Below are 14,994 nucleotides of genomic sequence, written 5' to 3'. Positions count from 1 at the left end.
CTGCCCATACTCGAGAGCAAATGTGAACGCGAATCGCAATGAAGGTAAGCGCCCATCAAGTTATGGTCTCCGTCGAGACTCCTGCCTGCGCCTATCTTTGTTTTGTACATTCAGATTCCAATTTACTGCTGATCGCGATGTAGTCGATTTGATTAGATGAGCGTTTCCGGTTAGTTGAGACCCAACTGACCTTATAGCAAGCTCCGGAGTCGAGCATTATGCAACTAAAGAAGCTGCTGGAAGCTGCAGAAAAGCGCAAACCTTCCAAGATCATATTTATAGATTATTTGTCTGAGGAAGGTGTTATCAGAGCCCAACTTCCCATTCAGATCTAGCATCACGATCACGATGTCATCATTAGAAAGTCTCTTCCGGATTACGTAGAATTGATGATATAGAATCTCTTTCTCCTCTGCATTGAGAGTCTCTGTCGGTGTGTTAGATTGCACTATTGAGACGTTCCTCATCCAGGATCGGATTTCGCAGCAAGTATTCTGTGTAATACCGATTTCTAAGAGAATAGAGCATGCTTAGCGGATGAGTAAGTGAAAGTATTGATCCGACATAGTATTGACGCTTCTTTCGGACAGACTTGCCAGAATACAACGCACGGTGCCGATAAAGGGATTGATGTGACCACACAATCGCACCATCTTACATCGCTTAACCTCACAATGTCCAGTCTCGGTATTGATGAAATTCTCGACGAAGTTGGAGCAAATAAGCATTCTGGGAAGGCACGATACCGTCATCGAAAAGCGTTCGCACATTCCAAAAACCAATCCTATACTGAAATAATAAAAACTTGTTGTTTCTTTTTCGTTGGTGTGGGTATTTATTCTTGCAAATACCGATATTTCGGGAACCACTTGTTCCCTTCATCAGTGCAAACAAGTTATCGGTATTTGCAAGAATAAATACCCACACCAACGAAAAAGAAACAACAAGTTTTTATTATTTCAATTAATTAATCGTTGGAAACACCGCATAATTTCACTCTGATCAATCCTATACTGTTGACAAAAATAAAAAATCAGTCCGATTCTGAGGCGTGGTATCCATCTATGAAGTAGAATTAATTTCGAGAGTTGCGGGTTGCTAGCCCACAAATCTCTATCCTTTTAATCCCACTTTACGGTAAGCGGTCATCCTGAGAGAGTCTGCTATAATTCCCAAGTATTTAACCTCTGCTTTATGTTTAACCTCCATGTCATGTAGTCTAACGACTCTCAAGTGATGAAATTTATAGTTGCTAATGAATGGGACTATGGTGGCCTTACTTGGATGGATACAATATCGCCAGCTTAACCCTCCGCCACACTAGCGGCGGCGGCGTACTCCATCCTGTAGACAATAAAATTTGGTCTGGAAGATTTAGGGTGAAAAGGATCGTTTTTTGGTTGCTTTTTGAACAAATACCACTTTTGCCCACGTTAAGGCCCTTGGTACATATCCCAAGGCTACGATACCCTTTACTGCTTTTAGAGGAGAACCTAAAATGATTTCTAAGCCCTCTTGAGTACTGCTGGGAAAACGCCATCCACTCCGGGTGATTTCAGTGGTTTAAAGGTTTGTTTCATTCTTTTACAGTTACACTCAAATAGCCACGAGTCTTTTGAGATTACCTAGGGACATTTTCGGAAAACCTTATTATGGTTGGCAGGTTCGCACCACTCAAATCTACTCCGGCAGGCAAGTAGCGTTATCAGCACTAAATAGTCCCATAATATCACCCCAATTGGTGTGAAGTTGAATGAGGCACTGCTGAAACTTGGTCAGGGAATTCAAGACGATGACATGCTATCACGCCAAGTCTCTCAAGGGTGAAATTTTCAGATTTCACGCAGCCGAATGGAGAAATTTTGATTCCTGTCAATAGTGGATTCCACAGCGACATTAAAATCGGTTTAATGTGTGTCTATCTGTCAATGGTTTAACTCCAAAATGACTGAACCTATTGTCACGAAATTTGGTGAGAACGTGTGGTCTGTGAATTCCTTTACCTATAGCAGTGGCGCCATTATCTGTTGCATTTATGGAGGGGCTCCCCCATACATGTCAAAGTGGGTGTACATTTTTTTCACCGAATATTTTTGTGTGGGGTATCAAATTAAACGGTTCAATTAGTACTTTTCCAAACTAGTTTTATTTTGATGTTGGGGAAATATGAAGAAATTCTTAGCTATGTACGAATTGAAAAATGTGGATAGGAAGTTCCCAGTATAAGATGAACACAAAACCTTTCTACTTGGAGCGCTCAGCTTTCAATATTACGTCTCTTGGGTCTTTGAGAAGGGAGGCATGGGTAGTCTATGTAGGGCGGGATATTGCTCCTTGAACTACTACTTAGAAAAAGTTGCGGGGATGGTTTCAGTTATATACGATATTTTTCATATGCAGCTGCCCTTCAGACGAATATACTTCGGAAAGAATTTCTTTAATGATCTGGAAGATGTTCTGAGATTTGCAAACGTCTGCGAACGCTGAATTAAGGATGCTTCCCTCTTCCGCCTAGCTATCAATCATAAATTCCCAGTGATGAAGGCCTGAGAGATGCCATGAAAAAGCATCTCAAGGTTAGAACGTGTACGCTGCTACTATAATATTTTCTTGTTTTTGCTGTCGTTCTGAAGACGTAATCGCACGCGAATTTTAACAAAATAAATTGAGATTGATATAAATACACAGCTGGCCTCCTCCCAATTTTGACCTGAGTTTAAGTTCTGTCATCGCCGTTTGAGTTGAATTTAAGTTTTTCCTTTTTTTGTTTATTACTTAGGACTAAGTTTAATTCGCTCCACCAGGTTAAGCAGGTTAAGTCCACATACCCGAATGTGAAACCAACTCTACTAAGAAACCTCAGAATTGAGGGACTAAAGCCAGTAGATCAAATCTTAATATCTTAGGTAGTTAGGGTGATTGTTGGTCTTATAGATTTCCAGAAAATAGGGTCTGCTCATAGCAATTGAAGCCCATATAACATACAGATATCCATAGTTGCATTTGAAGGACTGCGTAGTCTTATGAACAATATTTCATTTGAAAGAGGTTGGAGCTGCAATGGAAGTAACGCACGTCCTGTGATTGAAATTTATTATGCATCCAATGAACTTCAAACTTAGAAAACGGTCTGCGGCTTGCAAGATTCAATCCTATACAAAATTAAGATATCTTGTCTCGACTTTTCACACAATCCACATCATTTTGTAGTCACGTTTCATTCAATATGTGACATCCATTTCAACTTTGGCTTCTCACTACCTCAACACGGAAATCACACATTCCCTAGTTTAACTACAAAGCACACAACCGCAAGATAGACATGTTGCTTGTGCTCCTTGTGCTCCAGACGCCCACAACAATGAACATGTTGATAGTTGCATTGCAACAGCCCCTCGGCACACTATCTCGATTAGCTGCAACTCATTACATGCACTATCAGCTACCATTAAGGTGTTCCCCTGGACGTAAGGTGTCCGTCGGACAACGGCTGACACATTAGCGTTCGACATGTTTCACGGAAAAAATCGACAATCGTAATAAATTTCATTTCAATTAAAGTGGTTTTGTAGCGTATCAGATATATAGCATAGTTTATACATATGTCCTGACACGACGTTAAATAAGCTTTTGCACTATCGCTCGTTTGCTGATATCGATCAATGTGCCCACGTCGAGTGATCTAAGACAATCCGAGGGGACCTGGAAAGTAGTAGGCGAACGTTAGCTGTCGCGGAGTGAAAATCAATTTCAATTAATTCTAAGCATAGATTGCAATTATGGGTTGCATTCTGTTTTGACTACTGGCAAATATGGACAGGGAAAGGTTGAGTGACATCGCTGCCCGGGTTACCGTAGAAGAGGTGGTTACGGGGATTAAAAAGTCACAGGAAGGGCAAAGATTTTAATGGGCTCCCCGCTATGATATTAGTACATTTGAAACCCCGGGATCATGTCAGTGATTCCCGGGAAATGCTCGGCAGATTGGCTTAGAAAATAGGCAATTGCCAAAGAGAGCGTAGGAAGGGCCGATCTGACAAGCATCCCACCTTAAGATTGAAGTAGTGTATGGTATGGTATGGTGCTTTTTTCATAGGAGGTACTCGGTAGAAGAACCTCTCTACTCTTAAAAGCGCACTTTGAAACAGTAAAAAATAAACAACGGCCAACACAGTAACCCCAATTAAACCTTCCTCCGTTCATCTATTCCACGCCAAAGCGATTTGTCTTAGAGATATCTTGAATTCATTGAACTTTACAATTCCTAAGCAATTGCAAATGAGAATGCAATTTTCCGTGCACGACCGCTCAATGGCTTAGATGCCAATTAAACTGTAGACCATGCGACCATAGATAAATGAATGAATCGTCGATCTTCCCCCGAATCAGATGCCCAACCCAGAGCTCCGGCGAATGACTGGTTATTGACATGCCACTTTGGGCTTGCCTAGAAAACTTCCTTCTGACTAGCTGGAAGCCACCCGTCATGAATAATGTCTCGCAGCGTTTGCTCAACTCTATTCTTCCCATTGACTTTCGCTTTTCACGAGCGTCTCGACTGTCTGCCTGGAAAACTCATCTGGTATGCATATTTCCATAGTAGCCTAGTCAGTTTGTACAGCAGCTAATTACATTAGCAATTATGCAATTATTTACGTTCGAGACATTCGGTGGATTTATTTTCGCTCGTTGAATTTTAATAGATAGATTCGATAATAGTTTGGCTCGTGTAAATATTCTGGACGCGATGTCAAGTGTGCTGGGTTGATTCGCGTTAAGATAAAACGACATGCGAAGTGGTGCAATTCGAGTTTCGCAGGTGAACATGTGTATTTCGCCTTTTCCGTAACACTGTTTGCGCTGATAGGCAAAATTTAGATTGTTTATTATGGCGCCCAACGTGGGTGGTTACAGGATGCCGATTTTGTATATTTTCCTTGGGTCTTTTAGTCCATTTAGTGCAATACATTGTATGTAGGAGTACGATGATGAAGAAAAGTAATATACATTTCCTAGCATTCAGGCCGCAGTACCCCTGCTGTACTCATGACTTTTTATTTATGAGCAATAATCTATCTATCTATCCACCTATCTATTAAAGATCAACAGTGACAGGGAAGTGACGGTCGATGCTCGAACAAGTAGTTCTGACCCTCTAGCTGCCATTATACCTGTGCCCTCAAGAAAGTTTCTCGGTGAAGAGCGAAATGCTAACGGCTGATACTCGTCGGGACACACTCGGACTTATCGGAGTTGCCGACAACTCCTTGCCGACGTCGGTAGGATGATGTGAATCTAACTCTGTCAAGGTGGTATTTGTGGCGCCCAGCCACTTCGGGACCTAGGGTGGGTAGTCTCCATTGAATCGGTATTAGAAGACCGCGTTGCCCCCAGCGAGCGCTGATCAGCCCATGAGTTTCGGGATCAACTGAGCGTAAGTTAAGTCTCATGGAACTAGGGTAGGGGCTTTATGCTCCCTTGCACATGGTACGCTGGTAAAAATTCCATGGAAAAAAAAACTATAAAACTGAGGAGACAACGGGGATGGAGAAAGAGTTGACTGCATTAGTGCACAGCAGGAAAATACGTCCCCCGCTGCAACTCCCAACGAAGGAGGTAGCTAGGGCTGAAACGTTCGACAAAACACCGGAATGCGCATAGCTAAATAAAGAGGAAAGCCTACAAAGTTTTGAGGTATTCGGGTCGCAGATGGCGTGCCCAGTATCATGCAGTGCTGTTGGCAGATAGTTTCGGATATAAGTTGAGTGGAGCACAGTAGACTATCTTTGTGAAAGCGGAAGAGGAAAATCTTATCAGGAAATGCGCGGCAGTTATGGAGCGCGTGCGATCTACAACATTCCTCAAGAAAAACGTCAACAACGGCAAGAAAAGGGGGTTGATGGAGCTATAGGAAATTCTAGATCGTATTCGTTTCCACAGACAGACACGGAAAGCAAAAGCAGATGCGCGAAAATCAGAAGTCATCGTGCTCCTGTTAGAAGCACTGTAAGCGCCAAACGGATCGCAGCTAGTGCGTTGCAGAGCGAACTGGGTAAAAGTGAAAGGAGGGAGGCGCATCTGAAGAAGACTTCACCCAAATAATTTCCAGGGTCTAAAAGCAAAAGGTGAAGAGGGACAAGAGGCAATAATATGCCGCGCAGTCAGAAAACATTTTGCCTAAAATTATAGCGGATACAAAGCTCAGCTTAATAAGTGGACGGAAGGCAAAATCATTGCGGAGTCCTCAGCAAAATATGTTATAGGATCAAGCTTAGAGACAGCGGAGCAGAAGTGCTTTCCATTCCGAAACCAAGAGGGTGGAGTCCTTGTCGAATTAGAGCCGAAGACAACAAACAAAGGTACGTTCTGTGAGAGAAAGCTTTAGTTTAGGGCACTCGGGTCGTTCTGGAAATCTGAGATGTTGTCTGCAATACAGAAAAGATCGAAGTATTATTGAAGAGATCTTCAAGCGTAAATAGTCAGAGGTAACCAATTTCTGGATTGGCATAACCACTGGGAAGTCTCGAGACCGAAAACTCGCTACGGTGGAAATTGCCAAACAATAAAGAAACTTCTTAACATTGGGAGAATGAGAATAACATGATCCGCATCCTACAGATCAATATGCAACCGCTCATGAGTTGCTAGTGCAGTTCGCTGGAGATATAAAGGCTGACCTATTACTCATCAGTGAACAGCACCGAATCAATAGCCCACGACAGTTTGCCTTTAGGGCAGCGCGATCCACAGCGGAAATTGTCATGCAACTCGTGGATGCGGTTCATCCTTATCCAACCCTTAGTGATAGTGGTTGTCCACCTAGAGAGTAGAAAAAGGATGCTGGAGAGGAGTTAAACGAGTACCACATCCAGTGGCATTTGTTGACATTTAATGTCAGCTTGTTTACCGAACGAAAATTGAAAACTTCGATATCTGGCCCATTATGCAGAATTCACAGAAACGGAGTGAAATTCGTAAAAACAAGTTGGGTTAAGAAGAGGTTCCGGAAGCTATTGTATGTTTCAAGGCTTGAAAATGTCGGGAATAGGATGAAAAATTTTAAAATGATTATAATATTGTAATTAATGCACTAAGTATAGCCCTTGGAAAGAAAAATTCCTCCGTTCGATTCAGTGCTACTTCATACATCATAACAATTTTCAGCATATTTAAAAACTTTCTTTTACTTACGATTGAAGGGTATGTATTTACAGCATAAAATTTCCAGTATTTTCTTACCTGAAAATTAAAAAAAAAAAGTTAATACAACAATCTCGACTTTCTGGAAAACTTAAGGGGGTCATTAAATGTGAAAACCGTTTTTTGCCTTTTTGATTTTTTTTTTTTTGGTGAAGAATTGCATAAAGATACAGGTGTCAATTTTTCACCATCTTTTTTCTTCATATATTTTTTCACCATATATTTATTAATATTTTGAGTATGTGCAAAAAAATTTTTCCAGCTCGATATCATAGTTCATTATTGAATCCCCATCTCCAAAAATGTGTTTCTAAGGTGCCACGCAAAAGGGTGCTGGGCTCATCATAAAGAAACAAATCGGAAAAATGATTAAAAAACTAAAACGAAATGTTTCCCTGCGACCTCCTATTTTCGTGAGCTCACTTTGTTGTGCTATTGACGAATTGATATATTATGATAACGTCATACATGTTTTAGAATGCACGAAATTTACACAAAATGTAAAAGTTTCACTCTCTATAACTTTGTTAATAATAGTCTGATTTCCTTTAAAGTTATGCTTTATGTATCCCTTTGCAAGTGCAAAAATTTGTAGTTCTAACATGAATTTAAGCAGGGTTTCTGGCTAAATTTTCAAAATATACTAATATACTATTATTAACTTTATGCCTACAGATATCGGAACAGGACGTATTTGGAGGTCTAGCTTTTGTTTAGATACATCAATGTGACTTTGTTTCAGATTTTTTGGTTGGATAGGATCTGAGAACGAGACCTGTTACACTTTTTGGGGGTCATATTTTGAGCCCTAACTCCCGTAAGTTTCACCCGATATCAAATATGGGACCAGTTTCGAAAAGTCCTTTGAACCCTTTGATTTGATACCCCACATTCTGTGAAAAAAATTGCACCCTCCATTCACGTGTATGGGAAGCCCCCTCCCTTAAACTTAACACAAATTAGCGCCACTTGCTATACGTGTAAATGGAACAACCGATCAAGTGCTCTCACCAATTTTCGTGACAATCGACAAACGGTTCGCAAATTGGGATTATTTAGAAAATATTGAAGGGTAGATTTTTGGTGCCTCGTTAATTTTTGGTATTTTTTCATGGCTTCTTTAATGCATAAACAAGTCGGGAAACCGGAAGCTGGGCGCTTCAGGTACGAAAGGTTTTGTGTATTTCTTAGTACGTAGCACGTAATAAATGCATATACATGTATACATGTATTATGTGAGAATATTCACTTTCGGATGATATTGACATTCATAGTCTTTAATTTGCAAGGAAGCGACAACTTTGACGTATTATAACTTTGTTAGTAATAGCGCAATTTCGACCAAACTTGGTGAGATCACGCTCTATCTTATAGTCTATATTACTGCGAAATTTCATGGTGCTAACATGAACTTAAGGGGGGTTTTGCAGCCAATTGCTAAAACTTATGGTAATATACTATTATTAACTTTATTTGTACAGATATCAGTATGGAAGGTATTTCGGAGCCCAGGCACCATATAGTGGCAGCCTCCTGATTTTTTTCAGATTTTTCGGTTTGATAGTTTCTGAGAATGGCCCCCTTAAAGGAATGGTCACTTTCAACCCCCCGCACTCCCCACCTTTCCGACAAATGTCAAAACTAAGACCGGCTTCGAAAAGTACTAACCGAGACCTTTAATTTGATACCCCACATGAGTATATTTGATGCATAAAAAATTTACACCCCCCTTTTGCATGTATGGGGACCCCCCCTTAAATTCGACGTAAAAGGATGTAACTCACTGTATGCGTGAGCGTTCACAGTTCCCATCTTTCTACCAAATTTGGTGTCAATCACTATAACCGTTTTCGAGAAAAATGCGTGTGACGGACAGACAGACAGACAGACAGACAGACAGACGGTAAACCGATTTTAATAAGGTTTTGTGTTTACACAAAACCTTAAAAACGGTCCAAAGAATCGTAATTATCCTAGTTTTCGAACCCTAGAAATATGGTCTGCATATGCCGCAAAAAATTCAAGGAATTTCGTTGGATAAGTTTTTAGCTATGGTGGCACCCGATTTTCAACATGCAGTTTCGAGAAAAACGCATTTAAAAGTTTAAATGTGATTATTAACCATAAAATCATAACTGAACATTACTCTGCTATAAATAGTCCATAAACCTTCGGTTTCTTCAAAACCATATGTAAAGCCTTCGCTTCAATTATCGCTCTTTTAGTGAAGTCATTCGAATGTCATTTGGGACGGGAAAATACGGCCCATTACGGCAATCTTCATAAACCGACATTTTAACTGTTTAACACTATAATCTTCGCATGACTCGCAATATCGGAAAATCAGTTTGCCCAAATATTCTAAACTAAATGTATCTAGATACAATTGATGCTAAAACAATTTTATTCCTCGGATGCGACACACGGGGTGACCCCCTTAAATCAAGTTTTATGCAAAGGGGCCGCATTGTGCTCAGAGGTTTCATACTGATATGTTTGAAATTACTTGCCGGCGAACTTAAACAAACATGGGGAAAGTATCAAGCGGTAGACATCTATGTGAAGCATACTGTGCTAATCACGTTAACCTGATATCGTTGGCTGTTTACTGTTTAAATATTGGATTTCTGTACAATTCGTTGGACTACCATTTGGACACTCCGTAGTCCGTAGAGAATTATCCCGGAACTGTTTTACACATTACTAGTCCTCTTGCTCTGCTTAGGAAGTCTTCAAGTCAAGAAATTCCTTGAAGCCAAAATGGAAGAGGAGAAAACGAAATTGTTAGCTTAAAAAAAGCCTCTACCACCATGTCCTTCCGTCGGTCGGAAGGACACCTTTTTCCTTTTCCGTAAGAGGAGGCACTGGAATGTAATATGCACTACGGATCTGTTTGTCAGCACTCCTGGCCATATTTTTGATAATGTTGTTTGGAGAGGGCTCGCCTATGCCTGCATCAAGTTACTAATGAGTTTCATCCCACCTTCTACAGGAAAAAAGGTTCGTCGCCATCGTCCACCGCCTCGTTGCAGAACACGTAGTTAGGGGATAATGGGGATCATGTCTTGTAAACATAACGCTGAAAACCTATACCCGAACTTCCGATGAGCTGCGCAGTTCACCTGGCACTCATTTAATATATTTCGCCGTTCTTTACGAGCAACCATGCATTCCTGAGGATGGACGATTCCGTAACCTACACAATGACGAAATCTATCAGCGATATCATGACCGTCAAGTTGTGGATAAAATCCGGGTCAATAGGTTACGGTGGGCGGGTCACTTAATCCGTATGGATGAGGATGATCCAGCCCGGAAAGTCTATAAGGGTAATATCCATGATAGAAAAAGAAGACGAGGCAGACCCTGCCTAAGATGGAGCGATTGTGTAGGCCAGGAGGCCAGACAGCTTTTAGGGATATCGAATTGGTGGACCTCGGCGCAAAACCGAGATGTCTGGAGTTCCTTATTAAGGCAGGCCTAGACCGGATACCGGTTGTTGCGCCGTTGATGATGATGATGCATTCCTTAGGGAAGAGGATCGTGGAGGTCACTTCTGGAATCACCATCACAATCGGCTCTGAAATTGTACGTCCAGCCTCATATTCAGATTCTAATTACAATCACAAAGCCATCCTCAGTGCCTTTCAAGCTCAGTAGAATTAATCTAGCATCCAGACTCACGTTTACCAGTATAATTTCTCTTGAAAAAATATTCTCCAGAGTCCTCAAATCCTAACTCACTTAACCCGAGGATTTCCAACCGGCGTCGGTGAACCTTTGACGTAAATTAGAGAAAACGATCATTCTACAAGTCCTCAGAAGCGCAGGCTATTATTTAGATTTCAAAAACTGATCTTAATCTGCAAGAATAGCAAAAGTTCATATGCAGGACTGTCCTTAGACGAGGCTTGGATAGTGTTTTATTAAAAAACAAACAGAACAACTATCGGTTTCGTCCAAGGTGGGGGTAACTCATCAGACACTACGTTATTTACTTGCATATATAACAAATGTGCATTTATAAGCACGACGTGAATATGAATTATAGTCAGGTAAGAAAATCGCCTTTTTTGGCCGAAACGAATTTTTTCTCAAGGATTGATTGGGGTTCTTAATCTTCACCCACTTGATAACGGACTAAACCAATTGGAGAGAAATTATCTCCCACTCCTTTTGCTTCGCAGACTCCTCTTTTTGGCCTCTGCATCCAACGGTTAGTTGACCTGGAATATTTCGAAATGTCCACCATCCAAACTATTGACCGAATCCAATAAATCTTAACCCAGTTGCGAAGTAAACAAATTCCTATTTAATACTTGCGCTATCTATCATTGGTCTTACACATTTCATATTATTCCAATTGCAAACCTATTCCCCTCAACTTAGGTTAAATTCAGGAAGCCGTAAATCAATTTACACGATTCCACCGAGAAGTTACAAATTCTACTTGAAATCAGCATATTAGAGTCTTTCATATCCATTAGAAGAAAATCCTTTTTCAACAATGCCATAATTAATGGGCCCCGGACTCTATATATCTTGTCTTAAAGACATTGTGACTGCTCGATCCGTCTGGATTGAGGCCCAGGGGCTACCAGCACGACCTCACTTTGAGCCTGCATTAGTTTCAAATGCAATCATGCCACGAGTGAACTTGCTCTTGCATCCAAATGCACGTAATGCCAATATATTGCAGCCCCAACTGCTCCAAACGCCCAACTCTGAGGAACCCGTCGCAGTGTCTTTTTCAATTGAACGCTGCAGTGGCGATAAGTGATTTATAATTTATGGCTTGCATTTGCTTTATCACTCTCGCGATTAATAACAATATTCTTCATTACCGGATGATTGGAATATAAATGCTGATCGAAGTGTTAACGACATTGCTGCATACGTTTTCACAGAAATAAAGTAAATATGGGAACAAGTGATAATTGGCCTTGGTACAAATTACGAAATGCTGCGACTGATCGTGAAAAATTACTGAGCAAATTTATGGAGTGCAAAATTGACACTCGACACACAGAAAAACAAACCCTGCAAGATGGAATGAAATTGTTTGCAATATCAGGTTACGTGCCATAACTTTATCCCTTTGCTCTTTCAATTAGTAAAAGTGGACTTTCAGCTAGTGAAGATGTGTGACAGTCTCGGGCTAGCTCGAAGGCTACAATAATCGCAGCATTCTATAGAAAGGATAGGACTCAATTAGTGAACATTATATTTTACAGCACTATTAAGTCTGATTAATGATCCAAAAAGGAACAGAACAGAGAGATGAATATCTATAATAATCAGAGTAATAAAACCTTTCCAATGGCTATCAAAAAGCTTACCTAAGACCCTTTCTGAAATCCAGTTGAAAGGTTCTATTACTCTGATTATTATAGATGTTCCGAGCCCGAAATTCAGCCCAACATTACACCGTAGGTAATGGAACAACTTAAACAAGAATAGTATACTATCTGTGCCCGTATTTTTCGCTGGTTAGTTTGGGAAATATTTGAAGTTTTTCGTCATCATCATCAACGGCGCAACAACTGGTGTCCGGTCTAGATATGCCTTAATAAAGAACTCCAGACATCCCGGTTTTGGGCGAGGTCGACCAATTCGATATCCCTAAAAACCGTCTGGCGTCCTAGCCTACGCCATCACACCATCTCAGGTCTGCCTCGTCTTCCTTTTCTACCATAGATAGTGTCCTTATAGACTGTTCGGGCTAGATCATCCCAATCCATACGGATTAAGTTACCCGCTTACCGTAACCTATTGAGCCGGATTTTATCCACAATCTGGTGGTTATGGTATCACTCATAGATTTCGTCGTTATGTAGGCTACGGAAATGTCCAAATTCTTCGGAGGATTCTTCCCTCGAACGCCGCTAAGAGTTCACAATTTTTCTTGCCAAGAACCCAGGTCTGCGAGGAATACGTAAAGGCTGGCAAGATCATTCTCTTGTCCAGTAAGAGCTTTGACCCTATGGTGAGACGTAAGGAAAACCATTCTGTGTAAGAGACATGTGTCAGGTCAAGAACCCATGATTGACGCTAAATAAAACTTACTGATCACCGTTAACCAGTGTATTAGAGTGTATTAAATAAATCCTTGTTAAATTCGGTTCACTGCCTGTCCGCCTGTTTCTCAGGCTGTTTTCTTTTTTATCCTTTGGAAAGAATTTTCAAAAAGCACTGGCGATCGACGGAGTGAAATCGACGACGGGTTATACCCTCGGTCTTATTCTGCTTCAGACCCAGCTAGCTCAGTCGATAGAGGAAAAACTTTTAATTTCAGGGTCGTGGATTTGAGCCCCACATTGAACACTGTTTGGGCTTAGTAGTTGGAGATGGACAGAATGAGCACCCTTGCTAACCTGTAAAGCCTTTAAGTCTTTTAGAGCCGTAATGCTTTCTCTTCTTTATTGTGTTCTTTATTTGCGATGGTAAAGAATTAGAGTTTCTATTACAGCTGTAATCATTTAATATGAGGGAGGATTATATCCTTACGGCTACCCTTCTGTAGCTTGTATCTTTTTGGATATAACATACATACCATATACTATATATGGAGCGCTCTGTCACGAATTGCAGCTGCGTCGGAAAACAGACACACTCTAAGTGTAGCACAGTCTTAACCCTTAGCCCGTAAACCTGGGTCGCTTGTGTCCGGCCCAAAAACAAATGTAGCTGCAATATTTGGAATCACGAAAAAGACCGACGTTTACGGAGAACGTTTGTTAAAATGGTAAGTATTTTTTTTTTTCAAATTTCGTTTTAAAACGTTTATTGTAAAGGGAAATGCATCAGAAAAACGGCACGCACTAAAATACGAAATTATTTTAGCAGACTCTTTGGAGAAAATGGAGCAGCGGCCGGGCGATGAAGTTCGTCGCATAACGCGTTCTCAGGAGAAAGTAAATTATTTCGGTGGCGAGGACAGTGAAGACGAAATTGATGTTATAGATGAAGATGACAGCTGCAGTTCTGAATCAAGTGCGTCCGATATCGAATCTGAAGAAATGGACGATGACGAAATGGACGAAGACGTAAACGAACAACAAAATGCCTCAACAAGAAGACGGAAATACGCCTATGGCAAAGACAAACATAAGTAGTGTCTCTAGGCTCCGGAAGTAAGAGGACGCCCATCAATGATAAAGGAAGTTTTATCTCAAGTTGTTGGTGATGCTGCCACCTCGCGTACCCACTAGAAACTTGGAGCGCATTGTTTACTCATGAGATTTTGGAGGTAATTTTAAAAAATACGAACGCTGAAATTGAAAGATACTTGGCTGCCCAACCGAATACATACAAGTACCAGTGGACCGCGGCGAAAATGAACCAACATATTACGTGCGTAAATTAAGTGAGCCGATTCATGACACTCTTCGAAATACCACATGTGACAACTGGTCCACATCTATCGAACTGTTAAGCAAAATGAAGAACAAGTCGGGAAACCGCAAGCTCGACGCTTCAGATTTGTTTGCTGCTTCTGTGAGAATATTTGAATGCAGAACTATCCCATTTGTGCGTAGCCCGTCATGTATATGCATTTAACATGTCAGACTACTCACTTTAGTGTGATATTGCAGTAAATTTACACGGTAAAGTCAATTTTGAGCTCCTGTAACTTTGTTAGTTAGTTTCATAGTTTTTAGTTGGGTAGTTTCTGAGAATGGAAGAAATCATCACTTTCCGCCCCTCCGCCTCCCCGCCTTTCTAACAAATGTCAAAACTAAAAACGGCGAACGAAAACTGCTAACCGAGACCTTTCATTTGATGCCCAACATG

The 14,994-nt window shown here is 40.9% G+C and overlaps 1 protein-coding gene across 10 annotated transcripts in view; it reads right to left on the bottom strand.

The window, feature by feature from the left end:
- Positions 1-14,994, bottom strand: part of LOC119650361 (putative phosphatidate phosphatase) — a 202,223-nt gene that overhangs the window by 84,066 nt on the left and 103,163 nt on the right. For 2 of the 10 annotated variants that reach the window (XM_038053115.1, XM_038053123.1), the window contains exon 2: positions 7,192-7,239. The exons of the other annotated variants lie outside the window; for them this stretch is intronic. The gene's annotated coding sequence lies outside the window, so the exon portion shown is untranslated. The remainder of the gene's footprint in view (positions 1-7,191; positions 7,240-14,994) is intronic. 10 annotated transcript variants of the gene reach the window in all.

The sequence above is a fragment of the Hermetia illucens genome, chromosome 1 (genome assembly GCF_905115235.1).
Source record: "Hermetia illucens chromosome 1, iHerIll2.2.curated.20191125, whole genome shotgun sequence".
NCBI classification, from domain to species: domain Eukaryota; kingdom Metazoa; phylum Arthropoda; class Insecta; order Diptera; family Stratiomyidae; genus Hermetia; species Hermetia illucens.
Note: the sequence above shows the minus strand (reverse complement) of the source record. Positions and strands in the feature narration are given on the sequence as shown.